A 27,199-nucleotide genomic window follows, 5' to 3' on the forward strand; every position below is an offset into this window, starting at 1 on the left:
GTGTTGGCAATGAACTGGATTTAGAGCACTGAACCCATTTCACATACAGGCCACTGAGACATTGTGAGGGACTGGAGTTGTATCCGTGTGATTGAAGAGGGTATGAACTGTATAAACTGCCAATTCATTCAGGCCATCTTTCTGGAAACCTCTTTGGCAATAAAAAGTTTAAGGATATAAAATATTTATCATATTGACAAAGGATAAAGGAAGGATTAACTTATGGCTTTTATAGCAGAATATGACATTCCAATATACCACTGAAAAGAGCAGTTAGGATGTTTGACAATGAAGGTGAACATTTCACAGGTACCTTGGGGAAAGTCTTCCTTATGATTAGATTTATTTATGTATTTTTCAAGTTACAATGTGCCCATTTTAAAGCTTGCAATGTAAAGACTAAAAGCAACTCTTTGAGAAATCAAATTTATTTAACCCGCAGCAAAAATGAGCCCCACCTCACTCATCCTCCTGCTCTCCTGGTAAAAGTTGGCCGAGAGGAGAGGTCAGCCATTCATCTGGCAGACCAATGAGAGAAGCAAATTGCACAGGTAAGGCACCTTCACTGAGAATAGTCTGATCATAGCCCCCAGACATTCAAATCTAGCAGGTATTCGCATAAGTGCTTCAGCTGTCCTCTGCTATAATGGCAGAACTTGGGGTGGGAGGTGGTCCTTCAGATAGCCTGGACCCAAACAATATGGAGCATTTTGGTTCAATGTTAACACCTTGATTTGCACTCAGACAGGAAGTCAATGTGATCTTGGGAGCAGCATTGTTCTATGATTCCTGAGACTACAGCCATCAAGCAGGCGGCTGGCTGCATTCTACACCAGCTGTGACTTTTGAGTGGCCTTCCAGCATAGTCCATGAACCCTTTCCTGGAGATAAGCACCTAAGTCAGGTCAACCCTATCTCATGAAAAAGCAGAGAGAGAGAGAGACCCATGGCAAAGACAGGTTTATGAGGCAACACATTTATATTTATTAAGGCTGTGAAAACACGGATTTTGACTCCTGTGGTTTTGGGGATCTTTAAGTTTTGGGTTCATTTTAACTCAATCTAGTTAAGGCAAAGTACAAAATGATACAAAGAGTCCTATGTATTGCTTCCAATTTTCAAAGGGTTCCACCCAGAAGATCTACCCAGTGGCAAACTGTCCCAAGTCTTCTTACGAAGCCAGAATAAAATTCAAAATTCAGTTTAAAAAAAATTAATTCCTGTTTAGCATCAGGTAATGTTTCAATGCAAGATTCACATACATACCCCTCCTCTCAAAAGTAGATTCCCATTCTTGCAATCCTTCAAGGTACGGGACAGCTTTAACTTTAACATTAGTTCCACATGGAGAAACCTCAAGGTTTGGGCCTAAGTTTTGTCTCCATGTCTTTTAAATTAAATTAATGGAGATATCCTATCTCCTAGACCTGGAAGGGACCTTGAAAGGTCATCAAGTCTAGCCCCCTGCCTTCACTAGCAGGACCAAGTACTGATTTTGCCCCAGATCCCTAAGTGGCCCCCTCAAGGATTGAACTCACAACCCTGGGTTTAGCAGGCCAATGCTCAAACCACTGAGCTATCCCTCCCCCGACTTGTTGTGTGTAATTCCCATCCTTACTCATAATACATTATTGTACAAAGGTTCCATCTTTCTCTGCTGGTATTTTAAAAAATACCCCTCTAAGAATGGTTTCTGTTACTGAGAAGTGACGAGCTGACTGACAGCTGATTGAGTGGTTATCATTTTGAACTAGCAGGTGTGATTCACTCTGAGAAAACAGCACAGAAACATATGGGGTTTTGTGTATGTGTTTGTTCATCCTGAATTTCTTTTGCGATTAGGTTGGCTGCCTGTCAAGTATATTTTCTCAACCTGACACTGACCTTTTATTTTAAACTCCTTTTCTGATTTGGATGGAGTATGTCCCCAACAGCAAAGCATGCTGATTCTAGTTAAAGCATTTTCAGATGTGCCAGCTATTGCTGAATCCTCCTGGTTGCCCTGTGTGCATACTTCTAACTTCACTGAAGACTGAGGCCCTGATTAATGGGCCTGAGTGCATCACTATTTAAAAAAGCATTTATGCATGTACTTAAATTTAAGGATCTGCTTAAGTCCCATTGACTAACAATGTGAGTAAAGCACATGAATTAAATGCATGCTTAAGTGCGTTCCTGAATAGGGATGTTTTCTTGAACTGGAGTCCAAATAACTGAGTTAAATGACCAACTCTTTCCAGAATTAGATGATACAGTAGTAGATGTAATCCATCCCTTTACAAGCCTGAAAATCCTGTATGCTGCTTCTTTAGACTGCAGCATATCCACAAGCAGTTAACTAAAAGTTTTCATTTCACTTAATAGTTTACAGCTTCCCCCCACCCTCTCTTTTTAATAAGAAATAATTCCAGATAAATAATATAATAACTAAACAAATTCGGGGGGGAAGTGATCAGGTGATGGGTTCACTATGATTGATTATGTGATAACTCAATGTGTTAGTCAAACATGCAGTTTCCTTTCTTTTAGTGAGGTATCTCCAGTAATATAAATGAGGCAATTTCAGATCACTTCCAAATCATTTGTGTGCATGTTAAAACAATTTCTGCTTTTGTTTTGTCCAGGGAGTTAAGAGGGAAGAAGTAGTGGAGGTGCTCTACTCTCAAGACACACATGCCATGGCCACACTCCCAGAATTCCAATCCACCCTTTGTGCCCCACTTTCCTAATAAACCTGATTCTCTGTTCCAAATGCGAGTGGATCAGCAAAGTGAAATCGGCAAGACCTCTGACAGGCACTTCAAGGAAAACCACCCCAGGAGTATGTATGAAAGTTCACAGGGTAAGAAACACTTCTCATTATGACTAAACGATGAATTTTATCGTAAAGCTTTGCATTAAAATTAAAGAGGAAGAATGGTCTCATGGTTAAGCAGTAGACTGGTATTCAGGATATCCAGGTTCCATCTTCCAGGCTCTGCCATAAACTTTCTACATGATTTTGGGCACATCACTTCAGTGCCCCCATTTGTAAAATAGTGATTATCTGAGAGGGAAGTATTATTAGCTCAGAGGAGTGCTGGGAGGATAGATTAATTAATGATGGTGAGTTGCTTAGATACTAATGATGGGGGTCCATACTTATGGATAATTGGGATTTCTGAGCCTAATGCTGGAGGTAGCCATCTTGCTAGAAAGTAATGTTGTTATTGACACAGGCAGTGCATGTGAGAACCTTATGGAAGAGAATGTAATACAGTTTAGTATCAATTTTAAGATGTAAAAAATCAATTATCTTTTTTATAATCAGCGGTGCCATTAGCCTCTGCCAGACTCTGCTAACTCCATGCTTCTGTAACACAGGAATTGGGTAAAAATCGAGGTTTGAGATTTTTGGATTCTGTTATTCAACACACCACCACCAGAAAATCCCCATAAACCAGGTGTGTATAAACAGCAGTGCAGCATTTGTCAATCATTTACATGAGTGCAGCATTTGTCAATCATCCCAGGTCTGCTTCCTTTGCATTTATTTATTGTAATTGAATCAGTGGTTCAAAACCCTTGAACTTCATATTCCATTTAAAACTAACTCAGGGCTGTTGCTGGCAAATGGGATGCCTCCTGGAAGAGAGTATACCAATACGAGAGAGAGGGAGAGAAAAAAAATAAAAGAAAGGAACTAAAAGCTTTTAACTTGCGCTGTACATGATAAAGATAGACTTCCTTCAAAGAGCACTGAGGCTTTCAAAAATCACAGGAGTGCAGAGAGGTCACCCATAGATATTTGAATTATTAACACATGTTTAACCATTAAAGAAAGATGTATTGATAGAATATCAATGTGATTAATTATTTAGTTACACAAAGTAAAGCATTGAAGAGAAATTAACTATTCACCACTCCTTGGTGAGGACAAGCCTTCAAGAAATGCATCATAAAAGGATTTGTTACTACGAGGCTTGTTAATAGCTTCCAGACCCAAAAAGCCTTAAAGTACCATGGAAGACGTGTACATGTTATTTGTATTTATCTTGGATACAACATGAGCCTTCATGATTTGATCTGCAATGAGATGGAATGGAGAAAATTGTGATGAGCCAACTTTGTGTTTGAAGGGAAACGTGACATCTATTTCACATGTGGGGACCTATTAAAAACAAATAGGTTTTTAAAGGAAATTTGTACAGATGTGTTTTTTTTTTAAATCTATCCAGTAAGACATTTTGCACATGGAGTTTTCCACATCTGTACAACACACCTCCTTTGAGGGAGGGAGGTCTTACTATTGCTAATACGGATTCTGTGGGAAAAGGTAAAAGTCCTTTGTTAATATGTTCTGGCAGGGGAAAAAATGGTCCGCCACTGAAACTTGCAACTCAGTGTTTGTCAATTGTTACAAAGAAAATCTTAGTGCATTGCACACCCATGTTTGAATAAACTCATGTCTGAAATTCCTCAGAAGCATTGACATAAATATATTAAATTACACCACAGTTTCCTGAGTACCTGACTAACCATCCATATAATCCAACTGGATTTTTTAAAACACAGTCCCCAGATGTAGTATTAATAGCCTAACATGCTCACTTCTCTATGTAGCTTATAGAATATGGGAATATTACTGGGTAAACTTCAGACGGTTTGAAATTTGGCTTTTGTTGTGGATAATTACTACAGATGGGAGGAATATGAAGTTTTCTGAACAATACAAAGGTAAGGGCTGAGCTCACAAATGCTCCCTCGCCCATCCTTTATGTTTCAGGCCCTGCTGTGGCAGGGCAGTGCTGGTTGGGCACTTGCCCTCCTCCTGACCAGAGAGACGCAAAATAAAGAACACTGATGTATGTATCTCCCCTGGCCTCCATGGTGAGGTGAGAGAAACACCTTTGCTCCATTTCAGCCTTTCTCTCTGGCCTCAGAAGGGAGAGTGAAGAAGAGAATCCCCAGTGGCGGCATTTGGAGACTTCCCTTTCCCAGGACTCAGAGAGGGGACTGAATTCCCTGTCAAGACCCTCTCAACCACAGATGGGCTGAAGCATCAAAAAGCAAGGGGTTACCAGGACACACTGCTACTCTCCCCCACCACTCCACGACTCCCTTCTCTCTCCATCAAACCTCCCCCTACTTCTCTGCTGCTGATTTGTGGGTGAAGCCAAGTATAGAGTAGGGCATCTCTCAGCCGCACAGTTAAATGGGAAGTCATCAAGTGGGAGCAGAAGTATTTTAATTCTGCTGCTGCTGCAGATTAGACAGGAAGACAACCTACATGCTAGCTGGGAGGGTGTGTTGAGAAAACAGGCAGACCCCCAGCAAGGATCTGTTCCATCAGATCCACCCTTAGAAGGCCAAGAGGTGGAGTCGGGCTGGCAAACCATCATCTGAAAATATTGGGAAGGGACAAGGAAACTGTCAAAGGCCATTGCACCTCCCAACCATAGACAGCACCAGATAAGATGAATGCCAGAGCTGATGGAGGGAAAATGGACTTGTGTCCTATTCTGGGAAGGGTGATAGCAGGTTTAGTTGAGTATAAATCTCAAAAATAAAGAGCATCTGAATATAAATATTGAGTTATTCACCCACCCTTACTAAGCTTCCCACCATGAGCTTATCTCAACTATCGGCACTTTCTGATAATATTTCTGCTTCTGTTAAGGTAAAAAAAAATCCTGTGTGAAGAGAGACCATTTTATGGCACTTCTGCTTATATGTTCTGGCCAGGACTGGGAAGGCAGGGATGTGAAAAGGGTGGAGGGTTGTTTGGGGTTTTTTTCCGGGGGGGAGGGGACTTTCATTCCAAAATGGCTAATTTTCTCCTTGTGTAAATGTATGAAAATAACGTTACTCATAGCCAGATGTGCAATTCATCTGGAAAAACAGAGAAAATCTGTATGCAAAAAATCAGGAACAGAAAAATCAATAATTTTATACATCTCCAGTCAGGAATTGTGCATATAATTCCCATGGGCCACAAAGAAAATGGAAAACTAAAAAGCAATGCAGCATATGGCTTCCAGGCTCTCTGGAGGCTAGAATTGTATCTCAAGGGGTTTTTTGGGTTGCCAGCTAGACATTTTCAGTTTGTCAAGCTTGCGCATACCATATATTGTAAGTCACACATCAATTCATTAATCCACACTGCCAGTTAAAGAGGACTTGCAAAGGTAAGGTAGGACATCATAGCAGCTTTAGCATTAAGTGCTGAATGCCCTAAACAGCCAAGCAAGGAGGAGCATTTGGTGCAGCTCCCCAGACTGTTGTTTGAGGCCTACTTTTTATCTACCATGGGTAATCAGCTCATGTTGTAAGGAAACACTCCAACCTGGATCTTACAGCTACCAAGAGCTTCATGCTCCTGCTGGTTTATAGGGTCAGGTGAGTTCTATTTTTTTTCTTTAATACATTGTATGTTTTCCTTTTTTCATTTGTATTTGATACCAACAGAGAAGGCAGCCAGATTATTAGTATACTTGCTAATTAGTCATGGGTGAATCTCAGAAGCTTCTGGGGTTTGGTTTAGATGCTTAACCAAAGCTCACTGAAATTATCAGGATCTTCTGAAGCTCCCTCCTTCTTTGATCATCCTTCCCTAATGCCTCCCTCTAAGGCAGGGGTAGGCAACCTATGGCACGCATGCCAAAGGTGGCACGCAAGCTGATTTTCAGTGGCACTCACACTGCCTGGGTCCTGGCCACCAGTCCACGGGGCTTCACATTCTAATTTAATTTTAAATGACGCTTCTTAAACATTTTAAAAACCTTATTTACTTTACATACAACAGTAGTTTAATTAGATATTGCAGACTTATAGAAAGAGACCTTCTAAAAACATTAAAATGTAGTACTGGCACGCGAAACCTTAAATTAGAGTGACTAAATGAAGACTCGGCACACCACTTCTGAAAGGTTGCCGACCCCTGCTCTAAGGCCCCATGGACAGTGCAATTATGGCCACATACCTCAACTCATAACTCCACACATATATTAATAATGCGAAGCTCATAAAGTGCACAAGAGCTCAGTCAGAGAGGCAATGGGACAGCCTGGGTGGGGGACTGTAGGGAGTCAAGGCAGGCTAGCTTGTGGCAGCTGCTGAGGGAGATGGGTCTCCTGTGAATCAGACTGGGATAGGGAGAGGCTTTGGAAATGAGTGTTGGTCAGGGAGCCAATCATGGTGTAACTGGTTCACATGGAAAATCTTTTGAGTTTGGTGTATAGGATTTTTTTGAATGGCACCAAGTTCCTGTCAGTGTGCAAACTGGTTTATCTTTCAATGGCTCTTGGGCTCACCTTCAGCCCACTTCTCAAGCCTCCTCTGTATCCAGGACCTCACCCTTTTGAGACCCCTTCTCCTCCATTCATTCTTATAAGATGGCTTCAAATTTTAACCCAGATGGTCATGGCACCCACTGCACCCCCTAGTCAGCCTGGACTATCTTCTCTGAGGTACAACCCCTTAGGTTTCAGTAGGCGGTCTTGTTGCTGTGAAGGTTAGGAGCCTTCCCTGTTTAGTTCCTTAGCTGTAGTAGAACTTAGGAGCATCACAGGGCAGGAAACTCTTGCTGTGAACCACACGCTGCTCAGTTTTAACAGTAACTATTCCTTGACTCCAGCTCCCCTACTCAGGCCTGTCACTCAGAAGTCTTCCCGTCTTCCTGGATGGTTTTGCGTATGTCCTGGGAAAGGAGGTTTATGGCACTGGGCTGAAGGACTGGAGACATTTCTCAGCTGTAATAGACTGGTATGAAAAGCAGGGAGGTTTGTAGGAACTAGCTAGAATTGTGTATGAGGGGGTTCTCCACAGTGCTCTGCTACATAACTTTGGGGAAGCTGCTGCATACTTTAGGTCTAGTGTACTTACACAAAAAGAACAGAAGTACTTGTGGCACCTTAGAGACTAACAAATTTATTTGAGCATAAGCTTTCGTGGGCTACAGCCCACTTCATCGGATGCATGCAGTGGAAAATACAGTAGGAAGATTTTATATATATATAAATATATATATATATACACAGAGAGCATGAAACAATGGCTGTTAACATACACACTATAAGGAGAGTGATCAGTTAAGATGAGCTTTTATCAGCAGGAGAGAAAAAGAACTGTTTGTAGTGGTAATGAAAATGGCCCATTTCCAGCAATTGACAAGGAGATATGAGGAACTGTATGGCGGGGAAAAATAAGCATGGGGAAATAGTTTTACTTTGTGTAATGGCCCATCCACTCCCAGTCTTTATTCAAGCCTAATTTAATGGTGTCCAATTTGCAAATTAATTCCAATTCAGCAGTCTCTCGTTGGAGTCTGTTTTTGAAGTTTTTTTGTTGTTGTAATATTGCGACTTTTAGGTCTGTAATCGAGTGACCAGGGAGATTGAAGTGTTCTCCACCTGGTTTTTGAATGTTATAATTCTTGCCGTCTGATTTGTGTCCATTTATTCTTTTATGTAGAGACTGGTTTGACCAATGTACAAGGCAGAGGGGCATTGCTGGCACATGATGCTGGCACAAATCAGGTGCCACGAGTACTTCTGTTCTTTTTGCAGATACAGACTAACACGGCTGCTACTCTGAAACCTGTACTTACACAGTATGTGGGGGACAGAAGACATCTAGTGTGGAGGAGAGGAGGCTCTAGGCCCATTTGCTCTGACCATCAGCAAGGGTCTTCTAGTTTACTACTTACACTGCACTTTGCATCTTCAAAGCACTTTACAAACATTAACTAATTAAGCCTCACAACACCCCTACACAGTAGGTATAAGCATAGGCGGCGAGTTATATTCTTTTGTGGTGCCCGGGCTCCAGGAATATTGAGGGCTAGGGGCCCTGCTCCACCGGCCCCCAGCCCCCGCCTGCCAACTCTTTCCCCCTCCCCCCTCGCCCCGCCTTGTCCCTGCCTGAAAGAAAGTGGTGTGCGCCTCTCCAGTGCCTGCTTGTGCTGCCGTAGTGGCATCCTACACTACACCGGCTCCCGGCTCCCGGCATCAACTGCTGTCTGCTGCCCCAGGGTCCTAGTGCCCCACATCCGCTAATGGCAGGGCAGGCTGTCATTCCCCTGCCCTTCTGCCCTAGCCCTGAGCCTCACCAACGCCCAAACCCCTCATCCCCCCACACCCTAATCCTCTGCCCCAGCCCTGAGCCCCCTCCTGCATCATGAACCCCTCATCCTCAGCCCCACAGCCCACACCCTAACCCTCTGTCCTAGCCCTCAGCCCCCTCCCATACCCCAAACCCTCATCCTCAGCCCTCACCCCTGCACCCCCTCCTATCCCCAAACTCCCTCCCAGAGCCTGCACCCCTTCCCCCTTCCCACACAAATTTCTACAAACCTGCCACCCATGGGTATAAGTTATTATCATTAAGTACGAAAGGCTCTGGACTCTCTTCCCTCCAGACAGTAGAAGTTGTCAGGGGAAATTCTAACCCTGCAGGCTGCAACCCCTTCTTGTCTTTGGCTTTCTCTTGTAAATCACATTCACAGACTCAATTCAAAACTGAGGAGCTGTGAAAGTCCTTGTACCTCTCCTATGAATTTCTGAGTACTCTGGGATTTGCTACTTATCCATTGCACCTATCGCTAGCGTCAGCATGAAGTTATTAGTCGTCTTATTGCTTTGTATGGAAGTTCTGTGATTCTTCTCTCTTTCCTTCATTATCTTCCTCTTTCCTCAAAAATTCAGATTCTAGTGGGCCTGCTGGCAATGTAATAAGTGCCAACAATATGTTTTAATGGTTTCAGGAAACTCAGTTATAAAGCACTTTCCAAAGCAGAGCATGGGGAAAGACTAATGCATATATTACTTAGCAGTGAAGGAATGAGGGAAAAGCAAGAGAGCACCTATTTGTTTGGGGTTTTTTAGTCTGATCTTGCTTTCAATGAAATCAATGGTAAAACTCCCATTGACTTTAATGGCCTTTATTACAGTAATCTGAAACCCTTAAATTTTCAAAGGGATATAAAGGATATGGGCATTAGTCCCCATGAAGGTCAATGTGCCTAAAGCCTGCACCTCTGTCTGAAAGGTGGCAGTGTTTTATTTATAGAGTGGAATAAATGACTGGAATGGGGAGCATAATCCCAAAATGCATTGCAAGGCAAACTAAATGCCTGTGTCAAAGATTATCCCATAACAAGAGAATTTCCTGCAAAGCTTGGACCAATTTGTCTTCTTGTGTTGAAGTGCCTGGTAAGTATTTATGTAAGGAAGCTGCACTAAGAAGACTCAAAAGCACTCGTAGCATTGGCTGCTGTGAAATGAACCTTTGGCTAGCACATGTCAGAAGTGGAGACCACCCGCTCCTTTACTCCTGATAAGGGAATTCTCTATAGCACTAATGGCAGCCCCATTAATGGTTCAGATCCCCCAGAAATCAAATTGCTGTTCAATAGAGCCCCTTGAGAGGTTCTGGGTTTAATTTTTATAGTCATTATAGGGCTGTTAATATGCCACATTAAAGAGACTCTTTGTAGCTGAGAAAAGCAGAGTGAGAGAAAACAGAATGACAGCTGTTCTGTCAGTCACTTGCTATTCTGTGCAAGGCAGCTGCTTATTATTATCGCTTATTATTTACCATTTAAGCTAGTCACTTTAACAAAAAAATTATATAAAAAGTCCTACATGGCCACAAAAAAAGACAAAACTGGTCTTTGGGGCTTTGGCAACTTTTTTGTGGCCAGATACACATTTAAGTTGATACTTTTAAATAAATCTCATTACTTTCTCCTGCTGCCACCTCAGCTGCCATATTAAAGTGATCAAGTTGACCACAGATTTAATAAATGGAAATATGCAGCTCACTTAGCCTTTAAACCACATAAATACCTAAGAGGGATTTCTTTGAGTTCTGACGTTCATCATGAAACTACTGTTTAAGCTTAATCAGCTAGACTTCAGGCTGTGTTTTCAATCCATGATCAAGCATTCAAAAAACCCAGCCATCTTTCACCAGTATCCATTGCATGGACTAAATATTGAACAAATCTTTATCAATGCTGAGAGAATCTCAAAAGTTTTATAGAGGTTTTGTTTGAGTAAACACAAAACATTCCAGAAACTTGTATGAATTTTTGGAAGCTAAACTCTCCCTCATACCTGCCCTTACCAAATGACCACTTTATTAAGAACATACTGTAGTGCAGATGCACAAGGGGGCAGAGTTAGGGTTGTGTGCTTAACCTTAACTAAGGCATTTCCTGACTTTGGCATCCTTAACTGTGTAAACTTAACATTCTCTTCTCTGTTCTTTGCATTTCATTACCTAGGCTTTTTTAAGGGAAAAAAGAAAGAATTAAAAAAAAATCACTTTTCAGAATAAAGACCTTCAGTATCTAAGGACTCCAAAATGTTCTTGTCTCCCCCCAAAAGACTGCTGTGAGAGTGTGAAGTTTATACTAAGCTTCAATTGACGGAGGACACCAGGACCAAGCCACTGAGGAAGAGGAGAAGGCAAACAACTTTGCACTTTCTCCCATGTTGCTCTTTATACACAGGAAGAGCTCCCTGTAAAAATCTGCATTGTCCTCCTTCAGATCCATCCTTATAACTCTTCTCTGACAGGATCCCTACAAAATACTTGACAATGGCTAGACAGCTAGTGTAATGCTACTGCTGCTTATTGTGCCAATCGGTATAGTCCCATTGTTGCCATGTCCTGCTCCCATCTGTTTGTTGTAGTCACCTGTTGCTGCTTGATTTATTACCTAGATTATAAACTGTTAGGGATGGTGTCCATCACTTTCCTATGTGTTTATACAGTGCCTAGCACAATTGGGCTGGAGTCTCTAGAAGCTAGTGCAATACAGATAATAAATGAATAAAGGTGGTGGGTGGAGGAGAAAGGAGGAAAGAAGAAGAGGAGGAAAGTGCTTTTTGCCATATCTGGGTTTTCCAAAACATTCAGACCATATTCTTGGTTGGTTCAGAGAAATTCAAGTTATGGGGCAGTTAACTACAAAAGTTAATATAGCTGTAATTGTATGCACAGGCAACCTGCATGGGCATAACTTTGGAGGTTCTTCTATGGTGTGCTGAGGAAGCTCCTTTTCTGCATATTTTAGGAGCTCCACAAGAGGGTACCCCTTACCTGTGCACTTTGTAAAGTCTGCAGGAGGGAAATCCTCTCTTGTGCTCCTAAAGAATTTAGTGCACAGAGCAATTAGGTGTGCAAACATACATGATGCAGCTGGGATCTTCAAAGATGCCTTAGGGAGTCAGGCACCTAAGACTGGGAGGTGGCCACCAGACTTCCTTAGGCTCTGTTGTGAATTCCATACACCCATTCTAGCAAACTTAGTAAAAGATACTCTGTGCTTGCTCACTAAGTGATTTTTAAAATGCTTACAACTTGGTCAAATCCAAACTAATTTTCCCTTGACTTAGGCTTGCACGGCTCCTTAATGGGACTATTTCCATATCAAATATCAGCACTCCATCCTCAGCCATTTTGACTGCAGGGATGTTCAAAAACAAAGGTCTTAAGGAGTTCTTTTATATTGAGAAAATTGTATTTTTCCCTTCTCCTTGCACTGCAAAATGCTTTGTATTGGAAGGCAAAACTGGGCCTGATTTTCTTTTATTTACAGTGTTTCTTGTATCTTCTTTTATATTCTAATGTACTATATTGGTGTTACACTGTCCTGCCCTTAGCATGAACGAGTCTTGTCTGTGCTTGGTGTGGATCAGGGCCCTGAAATCAACAGTCTCTGGAAGCACAAGCACTGTGTTCCAGGCCTCCACGGACCTTGAGGTCTCTGTACAGGTAGTGAAAGGCACACATCAGCCCCCAAATACTTGGAGCATTCCTGGCAGTGTCCAGCCCCTTATTCACTGAATACTTAGAATCACCAGGCCTGCTGTTCCCAAAGGAACGGTTCACACCAGCTGGTAAGTTTCAACTCAGGACCAGCACTTTGCTTAACACCACAGCACTGAGGTATACTTATAGCGAAAACAAGAATAAGCTTATAATCAAAGACTAGAGATTCAGATAATATTACATATAAAACAAAATAACACTTTTTTCGAGACTAAACTTAACTAACAGGTTAATCTTCTGTTTAAAGAAGCTTAACTCACCCAAATTCCTCTGTAGCATTTTCAACCGGTGCTGGCTATGACCCTACTTTCATGCATGGAAATGTGCTGCCCATTTACTTCTTAGGTGCAGGATTCTGTGGGAGTCTTCTTTGCCTTCTAGAAATAGCTCCAAACTACATTGTCTTTACTTATAGATAGGGTAACCCCCGTGGCTTATTTTTTCTTGTGTGCTCCTTTCCTGTTGACTTCACAGTTTAGTTAACATTTGCCTTCATAGGTAAATGACATCCATTGTATTAGCTTATAATATTTCATTTTCATCCCGACAGATGGAGAGACGTTTCTTGCCTCCTGTCTGGAAGAACCAGTGAAAGACATGTCAGCTTTTGATGACCTGCTTCTAACTTACATACTTAAGAACATAATTTTCTGGTGCAGATACATAGCTCCTTAATAGTACCTATACATACATTTCACAATTATATTAATGGCCACCGTGAAACCTGCTTTCATTTGAGACCTCACATGACGTGCTTTGGTGAACCAGGGTATACATATGAATCAGGAGATAAATGTACTGCTCTGTATCCTCTTGTCAGTTGGCTGAAGAGGTTCTTGGGTCATAATTGGACACTGTGGCAAAGTGACTCAAAAGCTGGTGTGCCACTGTGTTGGGGGTTGTACATCCCATCACACATATACCTACTTGCTAGCCTAGTGAGGGGGGCTTTAAATAAGTTTCAAAGGGGGCAGGGACAAAAGCACACAGGTAGATATAAAAAAGGCAATTTTAAGAGCGGGGTAGATTGTGGGGGGAATGGAAAATTGCAATAGGGTAATAGGGGCAACAAGAGGGGAAACAGTTGGGAAGTCTTCTCAACATCTTAGACTTCTGTACAAAAATGCAAGGAGTATGGGAAATAAACAGGAAGAATTGGAAATATTAGTACAAAACTTATGACTTAGCTGGCATCACTGAGACTTGGTGGGATACATCTCATGAGTTAAATATCAGTATAGAGGGATATAAAATGTTCAAGAAGGACAGGCAGGATAAAAAGAAAGAAGGTGTTGCATTATATCTCAATGATATATATACTTGTTCTGAAGTCCACAAGGAGATGAGTGGCAAACTAGCTGAAGTCTCTGGGTGAAGATAAGAAGGAAAAAAGACAGGAATGATGTCATGGTAGGGGGTCAACCATGGCAAAGCACCACCTTTGCCTCACCAGGCTTAGCATTTCCCCCTCTGGTGGTGGGGGAGAGGAGGAGCTGGAGTAAATTAGTCCTGTGCCAGAGAGTTTTTATTCCTTACTCAGGTTTTATTTTTCAATACTTTACAAGGTGGGTCTCAGGGTTGGCCAATGGAGCACTCTTCAGCCAAACCAAAGAAACAAATTCATAACACAAAAAGGGAATACCTTTCCCTGTCCCCTATCTGGGGGTATTGCCTTTTTATGCTGGCTCTGGGGTACCAGTTCTTCCCCACAAAGGCAGTTAGGTTGGCTGATTCCCCTATAGGGAGGCGAGGAGCTTTCCACCCAAAAGAAGCCTTTTCTCTCTGCTGCCACTAGCCCTGTTGCAGCTTTTCTTTCCCTCCCTCACCAGAAGAGGGGTTTTAAAGGTCACAGGCATCTCTTATTGGACCCAGGTGTCCCTATTTGACCTGAGGTAACCTCTTTTCAGCTCCTGGGGATAAGGCCCTTTACCAGTCTAGGGCTGACATACCTGCCTTCCGCCAGTCTCTTAAAGCTGTCCGGTCTGACTTTGTCACACCACATAATCAGGAGGAGGATGTTTTGGATATGTTCAAAATCAAAACACAAATATCCAAAACACAAGACCTGGTTGTGATGGGGGACTTTAACTACCCAGGCATTGGTTGGAAAAGTAAAACAGCAAAACACAAAATATCCAAGAAGTTCTTGGAATAAATTGGGGACAATTTCTTTTTTCAGAAGGTGGAAGACATAACCAGGAGGAGAGCCATTTTAGACTTGATTCTGTGGCTATGTCTACACTACTGTGGTAAGTCGACCTATGCTATGCAACTCCAGCTATGTGAATAACGTAGCTGGAGTTGTCGTACCTTAGCTCGAGTTACCGTGGGTCTACACCGCAGGGGGTTGATGGGAAAAAATCTCCCATCGACTGACCTTACTTTTCTCATCGGGGGTAGAATACAGGGGTCCACTGGAGAGCGATATGCAGTCAATTTGGTGGGTCTTTACTAGACCCGCTAAATTGACCGCCAGTGGCTTGATCTCAGAACGTCAATCCCTGCCCTAGTGTAGACCTGCCCTGACAAACTGGGAGGAATTGGTTGAGAATCTGAAGGTAGGAGGCAATTTCATGATTTGAAGGAAAGAAAGAAGTGAGAGCAACAGAATCAGGAAAATGGTATTGAAAAAAAGCAGCTTTGACAAATTGGTAGGTAAGGTCCCACGGGAAGAAAAATGTAAAAGAAAAAGGAGTTCAGGAGAGCTGGCAGTTTCTCAAAAAGACAGTATTAAAGGCACAACTGCAAACTATCACAAAGGAAAAACAGGAAGAATAGTAAGAGGCCAATATGGCTTCAGCTCTTTAATGACCTGAAAATCAAAAAGGAAGCCTACAAAAAGTGGAAACAAGGACAATTCACTAAGGAAGAGTACAAAAGAAGAGTAGATAGGGACAAAATCAAAAAGGCATATAGGAACAAGATCAGAAAGGCTAAGGTACAAAATGAGTTAAGACCTAGCAAGGGACATAAAAAAAGGCAATAAGAAGAGATTCTATAAATACATTAGGAGCAAGAGAAAGACAAAGGAAAGTGTAGATGCTCTACTTAGCAGGGAAAGAGAGGTAATAACAGATGAGATGAAGAAGAATGAGGTGTTTAATGACTATTCTGCCTCAGTCTTCACTAAAAATTGTGGTATTAATACCACAATTAATATTAAGAAGAAGGAAGGAACATGGGCCAGAATAGGGAAAGAACAGGTTAAAGAATATTTAGGTAAGTTAGATGTATTCAAGTCAGCAAGGCCTGATGAAAATCATCCTAGGGTATTTAAAGAACTAGTTGAAGCAACCTCTGAACCATTAGTGGTTATCTTTGAGAACTCATGGAGGGGATGGCTGAGGTCCCAGGTGACTGGAGAAGGGCAAACACACTACCTATCTCTTTAAACAGGGGAACAAAGGGGACCCAAGTAATTTATATACCACTCAGCCTAGCTTTGATCCTTGGAAAGTTACTGGAACAAATTATTGAACAATCAACTTGTAACCACCTAGGGGATAATAAGGTAATGAGTAATAGCCAACATGGATTTGTCAAGGACAAATCATGCCTATCCAACCTAATTTCCCTCTTTGGCGGGGTTACTGGCCTAGTGAATAAGGGGAAGCAGTAGACATATCTTGATTTTAGTAAGACTTTTGACACAGTCCCACATGACAATCTTATAAGCAAACTATGGCAATGTGTTCTTGATTTAATTACTGTAATGTGGATGTATAACTGGTTGAAAGACCAAACTCAAAGAGTATTTATTAATAGTTCACTGTCAAACAGGGAAGGTATATCTAGTGCAGTCCCACCGGGGTCTGTTCTGGGTCTGGTACTATTCAATATTTTCATTAATGACTTGGATAATGAACATAATACTGCATCAGATCAAAGGTCCATCTAGCCCAGTATCCTGTCTTCTGACAATGGCCAATGCCAGGTGCTTCAAAGGGAATGAACAGGTAATCATCAAGTGATCCATCCCCAGTTGCTCATTTCCAGCTTCTGGCAAACAGAGGCTAGGGACACCATCCCTACCCATCCTGGAATGCAGAGTATGTGTATAAAATATGTGGATGCCATCAAGCTCAAAGGGGTTGCAAGAAGTTTAGAGAACAGGTTAGAATTCAAAACAACCTTGACACATTGAAGAATTGGTCTGAAATCAACAAGCTAAAATTCAATAAAGACAAGTGCAAAGTACTACATTTAGAAAAGAAAAATTCAAATGCACAAATACAAAATGTGGAATAACTGTCTAGGCAGTAGTACTGCTGAAAAAACTCTGGGGATTATAGTGGACCGCAAACTGAATATAAGCCAGTAATCTGATGCAATTGCAAAAAAGGCTAATATCATTTTGAGGTGTATTAACAGGAATAAGACATGGGAGGTAATTATCCTTCTCTAGTTGGCCCTGGTGAAGCCTCAGCTGAAGTACTTTGCTTAGTTCTGGGCACCAACATTTAGGAAAGATGAGGACAAATTGGAGAGACTCCAGAGGAAATCAACTAAAATGATTAAAGATTTAGGAAATATGACCCATAAAGAACGGTTAAAAAAATCTGAGCAAGTGTAGTCTTGAGCAAAGCAGACTGAGGGGGATCTGATAACAGTCTTCAAATATGTCAAGGGATGTTATAAAGAGGATAGTGATCAATTGTTAAATGATAAATGCTAATGTTAAATCTGCTAATTTGTGAAAAAGTCTCTCTGTTTTTACCCAAGCAGGTTCGGAGTCATTCAGTTCCTTGTTCAAAGCCTCCTTAGAAAATTACAGTCCAGAGATGAGAAGCAGAAATGAAGACCAAGCAGTGATGTGACAGCTTCCACTTATATACCTTCAGCCCAGGTGTATGGAAAGTTATTGGCCCAAGATGGAGTCCAGGGTCACATGAGTATGGAAAGTTACTGGTAAAAGATGGATCACATGTTCTCATTGCATGTCCTTAGCTCAACGCTATCTGAGGCATGCAAGAAGACTCATTGAGAAGCTGATTTCCCTTAATGGCCCATCATCACATGGATGACCCATCAACCAGTGATGGCTAGTCCGAATGTAAATTTGTCTGAGGGATGTCAGCCAGGAACACAACACATGTTTGAGATACTAATATATAGCAAATATTCATAACGTCAGAGACAAAGATACTACATACATACAAACAAGATTATTGTACTTAGATCACAACTTTTCCACTGATATCTTACATGACATACTTTATATAGGGTTTAGTGCAGTTGTGCAACAATGATATAATGTTCCTATAAAGTATCACAGTTTCCAAGAGAGGTTGTGGAATCCCCATCACTGGAGGTTTTTAAGCGCAGGTTAGACAGACACCTGTGAGGTGTGGTCTAGGTATACTTGATTCTGCCTCAGCATAGCGGACCAGACTAGATATCCTCTCAAGGGCCCTTCCAGCCCTACATTTCTATGTTTCTAAGATTCTATTCCCAGCTATAATTCTGTGATGTGTTAATTAAGCCTCCAGCATTGTATCTAATGCTGCACCTTGGGAGCATGGTTCTCAAAGACATATCAATTTCCTTTTGTTTATTAAAAAGGGATCATCCATCACTCCTTGTTGTTTTTGTCCTTCATTCCTTGTTTGCTGAACTAACATCATTATCATGCCCATCCCATTTTTCATAAGGAAAAATAGACTAGATTTTGAAAACACTCTGTCCTTTTGGGTCAATTTCCAACCCCAAATGTATGCATCTGACTCCCTTTGACTTCTGTAGGAGTTGTGTCTGCATATCTTAGGGAATAATTGGGCCCTGGTTGTGTCTTTCTGTGTCTGTCTGTGTGTGAAGGAGAGTATGTGAATGTGGTTATAAAAGTAAATTGTCTCAATTAATACAGGGCTGGAGCATATCACATATACTTTGCAGACTGCTGTAACTATTAACATTTTCCACACCAAAAAAAAAAAAAAGGATGAGGAGTACTTGTGACACCTTAGAGACTAACAAATTTATTTGGGCATAAGCTTTCGTGGACTAAAATCTACTTCATCAGACGCATGGAGTGGAAAATACAAAAAGTAGGTATAAATATATAGCACATGAAAAGATGGGAGTTGCCTTTCCAAGTGTGGGGAGGGGGGTCAGTGCTAATTAAATTAGCCTCGTTAGCACTGACCCCCAACTTGGTAAGGCAACTCCCATCTTTTCATGTGCTGTATATTTATACCTGCTTACTGCATTTTCCACTCCATGCAAGTGGGCTGTAGCCTACGAAAGCTTATGCCCAAATAAATTTGTTAGTCTCTAAGGTGCCACAAGTACTCCTCGTTCTTTTTGCTGATACAGACTAACACGGCCACTACTCTGAATCCATTTTCCACAAGGGTGTGGTAGTAAATTACACACCTTCCTTTTTCTGTGAATTTGTCTTTTTAGGTGAGATTTTAAATATTTATGAATGATTACTAGTGATAGCCTTTTTCCAGTGTCTTTGCGAATTCTTCCTCTGCTTATGGCCTGTAACGGCAGATGCCCAGCTACTGTGCACGCAGTAAAGAGGGGACAATTCAAACATGCAGTTTAGATTTGAGTGATTCCAAATCATCACAGACTGGCTTACTCAGTCCCGAAAGTATCTGATATTTTAACAGATTCTCCATATAAAACATTTTCTTTAGGTTTCAGACTTAATCCAATTGAGCACAAAAGGGTAGAGTTCATGTATCTTGGGCCAGCAGAAGTAGGTGAGTTTTTACTGGAGAGCTAACCCACAAAATCCTAGTAGAGCTAGGAAAAGCTGTCTGTAGCTGGGGGGGAGGGATAGCTCAGTGGTTTGAGCATTGGCCTGCTAACCTAGAGTGGTGAGTTCAATCCTTGAAGGGGGCCATTTAGGGATCTGGGGCACAAATCTGTCTGGGTATTGGTCCTGCTTTAAGCACAGGGTTTGGACTAGATGATCCTCCTGAGGTCCCTTCCAACCCTATGATTCTAAGGAGACAGGGGACCATTCTCCCATGAAGTGAAAGGAGTCTAGGCTTCACCTCAGTGACCAGCTACATTGAGGTAAAACTACAACCCACACTGTTTATGCTAGGATTTTACAATGTGTTTATGTTTTAAAAACATACCTACTTTTCCTAGGTTTAGATGTAGTCTACTGGGAATCTGTGTTAAATATGTCTGTGCCCTCCACAGATCATCTTGAGTCTGCTACAGCCCCAGCCAGAGAGCCTGGGCTCTTTAGCTCATGGTGCAGAAGTTTATGCTTTCAGACTTGGAGGTTCCTGTTTCTACCTTTGGTGTGTCCACCAAGGTCATGCCAGTTGCATAGGCATGGCCTTGGTACCACTGTTACAAACCATCTGCAGTCTTTGGAATGCATTGCTTTACATTTAGTTCTCATTGCAACCATGAGAAGAAATCTTTTTTTTTTAAATGAAAACTAAATACTATTATGAAAAACATAAATAAAGAAAAGCAGCACAATTCTGCAGCAATGGTACATTTTCCAGCAAATTCTTTGACTGCATAATTTAGGATCAGTTAAGAAGAGTTAAGCCTCAAGAATTCTGTATTAATTCTGTGGCCTCGTAGCCTTTAAGAGTGTTGGGAATTGGAATTCCTTCCTAAATTACTAATTTTGTGTGAGGTATCAAGACAGTTGGAGAGCTAGGAAGAACAAGAGCATTGTGCCATAGGAAAGCATACATACAGCACAACACAAGAGTTAGACTGTGCATGTAGTCCACTTAAAGTATGAAGTGACAGGGGATATTGAAGCTTTTGAGTATACAATTCTAAAAGCAGTTCCATTAATCTTGTCCTGAAATGGATAAAATATCAGGTTGCTAAAAGTTTGGCCTCTCAACTGTGTTATTCCAAGCTAACTCCCTCATACATGCAAGTTGCTGACCAGGTGGTTGTTGGAGGCTTCTCTTAAGTTCCTGGAACCAAGAGGGGGAAAAGCACTGGCTGAGATGAATGTCAGAATGCTCAAAATATGTGTTTTGGCCATGATTTACCAGTCAACTACAGACTTCCAGACTCGGCAGAAATAGCCTTTCTGGCCAGTCTGATTCTAAATTTCAGGGTCGGACAGGTTGAGGGGGGACTGCAAATGAAATGAGAATAGCCATATGCTAGAGGACTGAGACGCATGTATAGTTTCCAGCCAGTCAGCTTGTCAGGAGCACTCAGCACTCATCCGCTCTCCCTGAGGAGGATGTTCTTAAGCCTTTCAGCTCGTAAAAGACTAGTGACACTGCGTATCAGGTTAATCACAGCACTGTAAATCACCTCATATTAAAGGAGTGCTTTTGGGTAGGAGTTCATAAGTGAAGAAAATATATTTGATAAGAGTGGAGCCAGGTTTTACAACCAGAGGCAGAGGGGAACAGCTATGGGTCATCGGTGGTGTCTCCATATTCAATGGATTCACTCCTTCTTCTCCAATGTTGCCGCCTCCTCTTTCTTCTTGCTCTGGTGCGGCAGAAACAACTACCCACAGCAGCACCACAATCCTAATCCTGGCCCAATGTGGAGGCTCAGCTCAGGAGGTAGGGGGCTGGAGAGTGAGCCCACCCTGTGCTCCCCTGGCAGTGGCAGCTCCTGTCCCACAGATCTGGGCCCAGTTCCTCACTCCAGATGTTGCAACCTGGGGCATAAGGTCACAGTGCCATTCTGGTTTCATCAGGACGAAGGGGCGGCCGGACCAGATTTGAGTGACTGGTATTGCAACATGGTGTCACAGTGCCAAGCCACCCTTTGCACCATGTTGTAATGCCCAGAGTGGGGAGCTGGGTCCAGCCCTGCAGGACTGGAGCCCCTGCTGCCATGTGAGTACAGTACAGGTTCACTGCCCAGCCCCATGCAAAAATTCATGTTCTATGCTTCCTTTTGTCAATTGTATAATATGTTTGAAAAGGCACCACACATACACCTAAACGCTGCCAGCAGGGGGAGGTCTTCCCCTCAACCTTTTATTACCTCTGCCACTGGATACAGCTCCTGACATTCATTGCAGAAACACAGTATGATTGTAGGCAATATGACTATAATAAATACTATGCTAAGGAGTTCATGCTCTAGAAGAGAACAGAAGTGGTGTGTACTTGACACTGGCTAGGGACCCAAGGGACTGGGGTAATGTTCCAAGTTTGGCCTCGGAGCTGCTGTGTGACTTTGAGCAAGTCACTTCATTTCTTTGTGCCTCTGATTCTCTTCTTATCCTTTGTCTCTCTTATCTATTTAGAATGTAAGTTTTTCAGGGGAGGGTCTGTCTTTTGCCATGTGTTTTTACAGTGCATTGAACAGTGGAGCTGTGATTTGGGGGGCCTTTAGACACTATTACTATTTAAATAATAATTATGCATAATTTTTACTGAAACTTTCCAAAATAATTTAGCTTGAGGCAGACACCCAGCATGGAAAATTTCACCCAGGACGGTTAACATTTGACAAAGTTATAAGCAGCTGAAAACTGGGTCTTTATAATGGGAAGTGTCAAGCAACCTTAATGACAAGTGAGGCTACCAGCCCTCCTTCTCCCCAGTAATAACACCACGAGGGCTGAACATTGACAGAGGAGGGACACACTGTTGTCTAAAACTTTTGGAAAACTGATAATCACCAAAATTGGAAAAGGAATAATTTAGAATGGCCAATTTAGCTAGGAAAACCAACATAAAACTTGAAAGGGAAAACCAGGCTGAATATCACAAAAAAACCCCAAAACAAATAAATAAATATCAATGGAGGCCTCTTAAATTGAGAAATTGTCTCCCAAAAGAGGTGATGGAAGCCCTGTAACTTGAGTAATTTGAAATGAAACCGGACAATATCCTGGACAAAACCCTAACCGTGAAAATATCCTACACTAAGAACATTCCTATACTGGCAGGGGAATTGGAGGGGAAGATCTAAAATGTCTTTTCCATCTTTGACTTCTGGTTATACAGTTGCAGTTTGCAGTGAACCTGAAATAACAGAATTACAAAGGGAAAAATATTGCCATGGCAACAAAATATTTCTATTTAAAGTGAGTGAGGTCTCAAAAAAAATAATGATAGAATTTAAACAGAAACAGACTTTATAAAATAAGGAAGAAAATAACTATTTTTAAAAAATCATAACTTAGCCTAACTTGTAATGAAGCATATACCCAGAACTCCCCCCCCCCAATCCAGTTATTCTTAGCGCTTGAAGGAAATACCTTAAAAATGTAGACCAATGTTTTACACATCTGGTGACTTAGACTTAGACGTCACAGCCTGAGTTCCAGTCTAAGCTGCAACATCAAAGCACTGTCTATACAGTATCTTTAGAGCACTAGTATGAGCCCCAATAGCCTGAGTCTATTGACCCAAGCTGAGAGCCTTGCTCCAAAATGCATGTAGACAGATCCAGAGAGATTAAGCAACTTGCTCAAGGTCATATGGCAACTCGGTGTCAGAGCTGGAAATAGAATTTAAACAATCTTGGCTCCAAGTTCAGTCTACTAGACCATGTTGCCTTTCAGTATAAACTACACCAAAACAGCGTAAGTCACTATAAATCATTTCCCTTTTTCCTTTACCCTGCTCCATGAAAAACTGCAGTGTATTCAATTATCTGGCCTCTTCTCTAACTACAGTAATCAATGTTCTCCACTAGGGATTCCATTTGAGATAGCCCTTCTGCAAACTACACCCAAAATTGTAGGGTAAAAATCAACGCCTTGTCTTAATCTCTGATCTCCAATAGCTTTTCCAGCCGCCATTTCAAGAGCAGGCAGCTAGAAAGGAACTCATTTTTCCTCCCCCATCTCTTATTGGGAGAGTTCTGACGAGTTGTTCTCTAAGAGAACATAACCCATTTTCCAGGAAATGGCTATTGATACACATATTTTGTATTGTAAATATATTTGATTCTTTTGCACCACCATTTCTGTGATTCTCTTGACAGAGGGGCTCTTTGGCTGTTGAAGGCTGACTGCCAAAGCTCTAGGGAACTAGACCTTCTTCCAAAAGCTCCACTCTTAAAGATAACATAGAAAGAAACATTTAAGCAAATAATTAAAATGATTAATTTTTTTGGAGAATGCTAAGTGCAGCTGTTAGTTCTTAAATTACTCTTTTTATTTTATTTTTTAAAGAAAAGGAGCAGAGATGAGACACAACCAAAACTCTGGATCTGAACTAACAAGATTTTTTGGGTGTACAAAAACTTGTTCAAAATGATGTGTCCCTCAACACAGGTGCACAATTCTGTCTCAGCAACTTTAGGATACTATCCTCTGACATGCTAAGTAACTCTTGCAAAATCTTAAATGCCCTCATCTTCCACTGAAGACAACAGGAATTAAAGGTGCTGAACACCTCACCAAATTATGCCATTAGAAGCTAGATTGGCACCCCTGAAAATTGGTGGTTGAGACAGGGTGTACAAATTCTGCACCAGGCAAGGAGTTAAACTGCAGCTTTGGGCTCCTGTGCCCTCGCCCTGCCACTCCTGCGAGGCTTGCCAATCTTGAAGGAGGAGCCTTAAAAAGAGAGAAGCTCAATTCAGAAGGTCCAAGCCTGGTGAGGTGGACAGACCTCTTGCCCTCCTGCTTTCAGAGAGGAATATCACAAAGAACCAAGCTACCTTGGGTTGCCTGTGAGAACGGAGCAACAGGACAGACAGCTAAAGGATCTGGGTGGGACAGAGAAGCTGAAGCCATTCCTTATTACTGTTAATTTAATTTCTTTTCCTTTGTTACCTTGAGAACTGAATCTAGGAGCTGGGCCCTGGAGCAAACTCCTGCTGAGAATATGAATCCCCCTGAGGAGAAGATGACTGTGCTGTAGAAAGAGTTATTTACTACAGGTTCTTGGGCTGGAACCAGCATAGAGGGAGGTACTGCATTCCCTAAAGCCTCACCAGGAGGACTAGCCAGAAGATCCCAAACACAAGGGGCCAGAAAAGACAATTGAGCCTAGGACTATGGGGTGAAAACCCTGGTTAACCCTGCAAGGTGTGAGGCCAAAGGTGACCCAGCTGGAGGATCAGATCATAAGGCAAAAGGGGACTACCAGTGGACGAAACCCTGCAACACTGCTCCTTGTCACAAGGGGTGCTCTGTTTGGTGAGTCACTTTGTCACAGAGCGATACCGAAAGTTCCTTTAAAATGCAGCATTTTCCTTGCAGCAGTGGTTATGGTACCTCAGTATCTCCTGTTGAAAGTACAAGCTGGGAAAAATCCCAGTGCCCAGGACAAGTCTAAGCACTAATTGGGCAATTTCCTACCAGACAGATAATAAAGGGGGCAGCTTGACCAGCAATACTGAGTGGCCAGTCAGAGAGAAGGGTATGGAAGGAAGAGGTGCTGAGCTGAGCAATAGAACAGACTGGGCTGCTATTCAGAAGGGAGAAGGAATGATCTAGTTGATGTTAGCCATGCAGTAGGAGAAAAGAATGGGACCAAGAAAAAGAGCACTTCTGATCATGAAGCTGAACTCCTTTTGAACTTGTCTGTCAGTGATCAGAGGTCTGAAGTGACTAAAGAAAGGGTAGATTAGATGTTAGCTTTTCAGGTACGCTTAAATAGTTCAAAGGCACTTATTTTTCCAGCCAAGTCAGAGTAAATTTAATAGCAACTTTTTGCAATCTGAGCAACAATCGGATGCTTCAAAGGCAGTTATTTTTGCCATAAAGGTGAGTGATAGTTTAATTGGGCAAGCAAGTCAGAGTAGGTGGGTTTTTTTTAGTAAAATAAACTATAACTTAATTATTTGCTGCTGCTGCAAAACACAATTTGGGTTGCCTTTAGGAGGGTGGGGGCTTTTCTCTAATACTTTTTTACAGCCTTGCGATTGCATGTATCCAGGGGAAAGCAGATCACTGAAATATTATGACTTCTCCAGATTGAACCTTAACACCTTTAAGACTTGTTAAAAGATTAACTGACTTTTTGCAACCAAATTGGACGATTTAAGATAAAGGATATGGGATCTAGAAGAAACTGAAATTAGACAGAAGGTGTATGACTCCTCCTAGTGGATGGGGCGTGTGTTGAGAAATGCTGAAACAATAAGATCCTCTGACTCTGACACATGAGGGAAATTATCTGTCACTTTCTTGCTCACAGGCCAGAGCTATTGAAACAGCCCTCCTGAGCTTCACTTTGAGAAGGATAAAAAAGAAATTCTGCTGCAGGTAAGAATGGAAAACACATATGTGAAATACACAATTGTAGTCAAACAAACCTGCTTCTCAGGCAGCTGGAGAGGATGTTGCTTTTTTGGGTTAACATTGAGCTTTGAGTCTGAAACATCTGCCTTTTGGTCCCATTATACCCCAGGTTCTTGAGAACTCCTTTGATTCTAATAACTGAGACTATATTGAGGTATGTGATGCTTTATTGACCACTTCCATTGCATGCATTGCCATGCCAGTACTAACTATACTTACAAGGTCAAGTCTAATTATTCAGGGACACATTGTAAAAACTGAGATGGATGCTAGTAGGGAGGGATTCTTCTTTGATTGTTGGGTGTGCAGGGAGGACTTATTTCTTGCTCTCTGGGGAGTGCAGGTCCTGCATTGGTGCCCCACTACTGTGCAGGGACATAAAGGCAGGATCAGAGGAGGTAGACCTTGTGCCCCTGTGGGACACAGTCAAGAGCATGCAGAAAAAGAATGTGGGGACCTGACTCAATGAGAACAGTGTGACAGAATGGTGGTGTTTTTCACACAACTTGTTAGTTCCAGAACTTTTGTTTTGATTTACAGAAATATAGATATATTTTCAGTCATCCGATTACTGAACATTTCTCTGCAGTGAGGACAATTGTTTCTAGGCCTTTTGGAGGAATCATGTTACATTTCTTTTACAGTATATATGAGAAATTGTTTCTCACATGGTAAATCATTTCATGTTTTTTAAATTTTCATTTATCGCAGCCTGGAGAGTAAAACTAAATCCTTGAATTATACCGTACACTACAGAGTAAAATGATCACAGCAACACAATGCGTCTTTGCCTTAACAACAAAAATATGTGGTGCTCCTTTTAAAGTATATTTATTAAGCTTTTTTTGTAAACTGTCTCCCCCTTCCTCCCTTTTTTGAGGGAGTTTCTTTGATTGACTATAGCAATTTGTCGCACACCAATAGAAACAGTGATTATATCTACAATATGCCTACAATGAGAGATTCACCTAAATAAATATCCTGTTCTGAATCACATGTGATTTGTATATAACACATTTAATTTAATAGATGCATATATTTTAAAGCCAGAAGGGACCATTATGATCATGTGGTCTGACCTTTCCTACAGACCATAGCATTTCACTTGCGTAGAGTAAAATAACTTGTGATTGAAGTAAAGCATATGTTTTATGCAGAAATCTGATCTTAATTTAAAGAGGTCATGTGCATTTGGTTATCTAC

At 41.7% G+C, this 27,199-nt stretch overlaps 1 long non-coding RNA gene across 1 annotated transcript; it reads left to right on the forward strand.

Moving 5' to 3' along the window:
* Positions 1–221: 221 nt before the first annotated feature.
* LOC101950337 (uncharacterized) lies at positions 222–26,246 on the forward strand. Its single transcript, XR_256588.5, has 6 exons — positions 222–551; positions 2,625–2,842; positions 3,364–3,443; positions 17,545–24,889; positions 25,893–25,960; positions 26,106–26,246. It is a non-coding gene; the product is annotated as an uncharacterized LOC101950337 (long non-coding RNA).
* The last annotated feature ends 953 nt before the right edge of the window (positions 26,247–27,199 follow it).

This window comes from Chrysemys picta, chromosome 6 (genome assembly GCF_011386835.1).
Source record: "Chrysemys picta bellii isolate R12L10 chromosome 6, ASM1138683v2, whole genome shotgun sequence".
Classification (NCBI taxonomy): Eukaryota; Metazoa; Chordata; order Testudines; family Emydidae; genus Chrysemys; species Chrysemys picta.